Source organism: Euprymna scolopes, chromosome 28 (assembly GCF_053919585.1).
Source record: "Euprymna scolopes isolate OS-2025 chromosome 28, ASM5391958v1, whole genome shotgun sequence".
NCBI lineage: Eukaryota > Metazoa > Mollusca > Cephalopoda > Sepiida > Sepiolidae > Euprymna > Euprymna scolopes.
In genome coordinates this window covers 15,856,021-15,862,020 of record NC_136509.1, presented here as the reverse complement: position 1 = coordinate 15,862,020, position 6,000 = coordinate 15,856,021, and positions in this window count along the sequence as shown.

The following is a 6,000-nucleotide window of genomic DNA, read 5'->3' as shown; positions in this document are numbered from 1 at the left end:
ATTAAGAATTTGTTTACGTTAAACTTGTAGACGACCATATTCTAGTCAGCTAGAAAAGAGGCAAACGGAAGAGAGTTCTACAGGCGTGCAGTTCTAAGAAAGAGGCTTTGTTCATGAAATCTACGTTTAGGTTTAGACACAGATAAAGAGTTAGAGAAATTATTAATAGTGGTTTCAGCTAGACGAGTGTTTTTCGTGAAAGTTTGGTGAGGGGGACCATAGATTGGAGCTCAGACAAGCACTTGCCATAAAATAAGAGTAAAACAGAGACAGGCTCGCAACGCTTCTGTGATAAAGAGGTTGAAGGGACGAGAAAAAGGGTATCCGCATTAGGCTACGAAGTATATTTTGAACTCTGTCAAGAAAAGATAAATATTTTAGTAGCTCCTGCCCAGATGGCAACAGTACTTCATCTTTTGACGTATCTGGCTTTTATATAGACAGAGAATTGCATCAGCAGTGAGATATCTACTGGAGCGGTAGAAGGATCCTACCATTTTTTTCCAGCGACGTGTTCCATTTCAGATCAGAAGTAAAGGTCAAGCACAGAAGTTTATCAAAACACTGAGCCTCCCCAAGACGATAGCCATTCATTTCAATTGATGCCATATGGGGATCAGAGCGTTGATGGTGTAGAGATAGAAGTTAGGTTTTAGATGCACTTAAAGTAACCAGCCACTTCATTCCCTATTGTACCACATGCTCAAGATCAGAGGAGAGAGAATAAGAGACGGTTTTTTTTAGCATTTTTGTTCAAATCTGTTGGAGCAAACACGCCACCCACACAAGAATGTCTATTAACTTACACATATCAAGCAACCACCGGCACAGATCCGACAGTGGAAAGAACCTACCTCATATCGAACAAGGGACGAGGTATCAAACAAGCTTTAATCCAAGCCAACGTCTTACCAGTAGGAATTTATATACTCCAAAGGACGATGTCACCCCGACAAGCTAACCTAGCGAGCAATCAGTAATAGAATGTTCAGAAAGTGTGAGAGAATATATAATTATTTCCACAGCCGAACTAACGTCGCAGCCCACAAGAGCCAAGAAAGCCAGCAAACCGTGAGTCGGATCTGTGCCGCGGGTTGCTTGATCTGTGTAAGTTAATAGACATTCTTGTGTGTGTGTGACGTGTTTGCTTAGTTCGTAGAGTGCTCGCCTAGCATGCAAGTGGTTCGGGTTTCAAATCCTGAGCGCGGATGTGTCTAACTGATGAGAGCGAAACTCGAGTCTTGGACTTCCAGTTTGTTGGCTGTGGAAAAATTAAATAATTATTTCCAAAGCCCACAAGAGCCTCGCCAGCCAACGAACCGGAAGTCTTCTACAGTCCAAAGAACGCCGCAGCCCACAAGAGCCACGCCAGCCAACGAACCGGGAGTCTAAGACTCAAGTTTCGCCCTCATTTGGGCTCATTAATAATACATACGCACATGCATTATATATATATATATATATATATATATATATATATATATATATATATATATATATAATGCACGTGTGTATGTATTATTTCATGTATCTACATAAAAATTTGTACAAAGATATAAAAAATTTGTAAAATATTTATGGTGACCTACCGCCAGTATCACTGAAAGTACTACAGAGAATGATGAGAGTAGCCGGTCATTGCATGAGACACAGCAAAGAGGAAGCAAGTAAGCTTGTTTTCTGGATACCAACAGATGGACACCCAAACCGTGGTAGAAGTGGAATGACCAAGATTGACAACCTGCTACAGGACACAGGATTGGAAAGTGTTCGTGACTTGCAAACTGTCATGCGAGATCGAGAGAACTGGAGTAGTCATGGAGATTTGGCGGTGAAGCGCCCTAAAAGATGACGGAGATGAGATGATATGAGATACAGTAATTTTTTTTATTTTTTATTTATTGTATTTCTATTTTTCCCCGGTTTGTTTAGTTTGAAATTCGTCTGTGTTTGTTACTTTGCTTGGCTTAATCCGGTGACTGCCGGTGGAGCTGAACAATAATTGACGGAAAATCTAGTACCTTTATTTAACACAACCGTTTTTCTTTCTCCCCATCTCAACGACAATTTTTTTTTTAAATAATCTTTCGTTGCCACATGTCCATCTAACATGATTAGCGTTTCTCTGCCTTCCGACAGCACAATTTCTTCCGGCCGCATGCTGACCACAGCCAGCCTATATTGGCCTTCACTTTATACCTTCTTCTCTTTGGCGTCGACTTTTTTGCTTCTCCAGCCACGTGCTGCCCGTTTTTTTCTTCAGATGCAAGCCCGATCACATTTGCTAATTTGCATACGCGTTCAAACGTTTCTCCTGCTGCTAATACTATCGCTTCCCATCTATCCTTCGGTTGCTAATAAATGCTATGATACATTGCAACTCGTTTTAAGTTTAAAAAATAACAAAAAATACATAGCCTATATAAATATAATTAAAAACCTTTAAGTGCACTGCAAATCAACAAAATGGTATAAACACAGTTTCCCTTAATTGTTATTGGTCTCTCTCTCTCTCTCTCTCTCTATATATATATATATATATATATATATATATATATATATATATATATATATATATATATATATACTAGCATTTCAGCCCGGCGTGGCCCGGGTGTTTGGAAGTGTATGTTGAGCAAAAAAAAAAAAAAAAAGCGGTCAATTTTTTTAAACTTTGACCCTATTATGACCCCTTAACATTTATTGTTTTGGGCTCAAATAAAGTTATTAAGTTAGATCCATGTCCAAGGAACGTATATTAAGACTTTCAATTGTTTATACCCAAAATTTTCTGAGGAGTTTGGTAGAGTTCTCAAAGGTCAAATCGTTGATCTTTGACCCCTTAACAGCCAAATTTCTGGCCGAAAACCGATCACAAAGATTTTCCCACATCTCAGTACACTGTATATCAAATTTAGAGTCTGTAGACTTAAAATTGACAGAGTTATTGCGTATTTCGTAGGGAAATGTAGACAGACACACACTCAGACACACACAGACACGTTCACTTATATATATATATATATATATATATATATATATATATATATATATATATATATATATATATGATTAGTTTTTTTTTGAAAAAGAATTCCAGCAGAGTGCTCAATTAAAAGGAAAATCTAAATTTTAAGAGCGTATTTATATTTTGTGTACAGAAAGTTGTTAGTTGAGACAGATCATTGGTACCGTCGGTTTCAAGCCCGATAATAAGGCCCGTTTAAGGTATCCTTATCAAGCTCTCTTCAGCCAATAGACGAATATTGGCTGAAGAGAGCTTGATAAGGATACCTTAAACGGGCCTTATTATCGGGCTTGAAACCGACGGCACCAATGATCTATCTCAACTAACAACTTTCTGTACACAATATATATATATATATATATATATATATATATATATATATATATATATATATATATATATATATATATAAACAAGTAAATGAATTACTGACAACCTTTGTCTTTTCGCTAAGATCAAAGTGCATGTCTAATACATTTGAAATATTTTAAGTAAGATGACCTCTAGAGTAAATGTGGTATTGTGGTTACTGCAATGATTTAGCTAAGAGTAGGATAAAGAAATAGAATAGACAAAAGTGTAACCAACGACTCTCATTTCCATGAACGCTGGATTAACTTGTGCCTACTTTATCGATAATTTACATTGTATTTCTAATATATTTGGCAACTAAATGTAGTGTTTTGATACAACACTTGAGCTATTCTGTTATTAAAAGAGAACTCTTTTGAAACCGAGGCAATTTTAAGTTTTATTCTAATTTGAAGCGCTTTTTCCCCAACCTCTTATCTAACTTGTTTCTTGTAGGGGTCATCACAATCATCACTATCATACCATATGAATCCAAAGATTCTATTGTTAGCATCTGCTTCCTCGATATGTTTTTATAGTCAAAATTCTTTCTAAAAAGACATCACGGATTACGGGAAGGGTCACAGAAACGTTGCCAACATCCTAAGTCAAAGTGATTTACGTGGAACGAACTGGATACGAACTTGGAGCACCCGGGTCGTCAGTTCGTGTCGTTAACCACTATATCACTGTCACCTCACTCTCGTAGTGGAGTGGGGTCAAGTAAACTACAAATAGGAAATATAAGCTTCCTTTAAAGCCTAAAAACCTTTATTAGGATATAATTTAGTTACTTCTGTCGATTTTTACTTCAATTATCACCAAATGAGACAAACTGCCACTGAGAAATAAGGGGCTACTGTTAATTAAGGGCCAGATTTAAAGGGTCATCCTAAATAGTGAGTTGTGCAAGATGTTTGTTCACATTACATTTAAATTTCTGCTTGGTGTTAGAGTCGACGACACAGATGTTATTTATTGGGATCCTATGCCAGTATGTAGCGATTAAGCTAGTTTGTATGAATTTTGGCGAGAGTCACATTAGTAGTTGTCAATATAACCTGGCGGCAAACGGAAATGGTCCAACATGCAGATGACGTGATTGAAACATATGCCAAAGGTCAACTCCATAAACAAAACGCGCTAAAAATGAAAGGGTTGAACGATATCACGATAGGGAATTTCTAGTCAATCTCTCGTTGGAATTTTACCGAAAGAGACGCGCAAATGATGTCATTGATCTAAGCTGGAAGTTATCGATGCTTCTGTTCATCTGCGTCTCTCAATTCCCAAATTCAAAAAATAATAAGGAATTAATTTTAGCTAGGTAATTTCCCCCTCAATTAGTAAATTATCTCTAAATAAAACCTTTGATAACTCAGCAAGTCCCTATTGTGTTTTGTGCACCAGTAGTTTTAATTGTTTAGGTAAACTGACGAAGCGGTCGACAAATACAAAAGAGAATTACATCCCACACATGGAAAGACGATAAAGAGAGGCGACGATCAAAGAATATTTGAGACCAGCACCTACGCATCTATGTATAAAGGCATGAATTGTATTGTTGTTCTTGGTCGCTTACGAGTGGGAACGCAAATGTGCAAACTACGCGTTTATGAAAACTACCATGTTCGAAGTTTCGTTTACCGTAAAATGTAACACAGGGACCAGAAAGGAAATTTTAAAGATAGGTGGTTTCAAGGAAGAGTAGAAAACTATCGATATCTGAGAACTGCTATGGCTAAAGGGTGTGAATTTGTTGCTTGTCGTATTTGGCGAGGGTATTTCTTTCGTCGTCGAGTGTGCACAAGTGCAGTAAGTTCTTCAGAGCACATTTCGTTTTAATATTTGGAAAACAAGAAGATGGATGGAAGCCTGTAGTGTTGTGACAGGTTATGCAAGCATAAGCAGCAAATAATTAAACAAGAGTTCAACTTTGAACAGGTCACCCAATTCTTTCATTTAAAGCATAAACTTACTTCCTCTAGTGATAACGAGACGACATTAAAACCCAGAATCGGGTCATGGATGAGTGGGGTTTTTTTTAATAAAAAGAGAACCATTCGAAAATCAAAAAGGGTACCGATAACTGTAAAAATAAAAGTTTCATTAATTTATGTCCTCCGAGTAGTTTTACGGAACATCGCCTGATTGAAACCCCCAAAATATCCACCCTCCGGGTCAAATTCTGCAAGAGTACCCTTTTTTTAACACAAGTAGTTTATTACCGTTTTTCTTTCTCCCCATTTTAACACCAGCTTAAAAATATTTCGTTGCCACATGTCCATCTAACCCGGTCACGTTTCTCTGCCTTACGCCAGCACAATTTCTTCCGGTCGCACGCTGGCCACATCCAGCCTATTTTCACTTTCACTTTATACGTCCGTCTCTTCTGGCGTCGACTTTTTTGTCTCTCCAACCACGTGGTATCCGTTTTTTTCTTTTTCTTCATACTCAAACCCGAGCACATTTGGTAATTTGCATACGCGTTCAAACGTTGCTCCTGCCGCTAATACAATCGCTTGCCATCCATCTCTTCGGTTACTAATACTTTCATACGCGCTCATATACGCTATGTAACATTACAAATCGTTTCAAGTTTTAAAAAAACATGGATTATA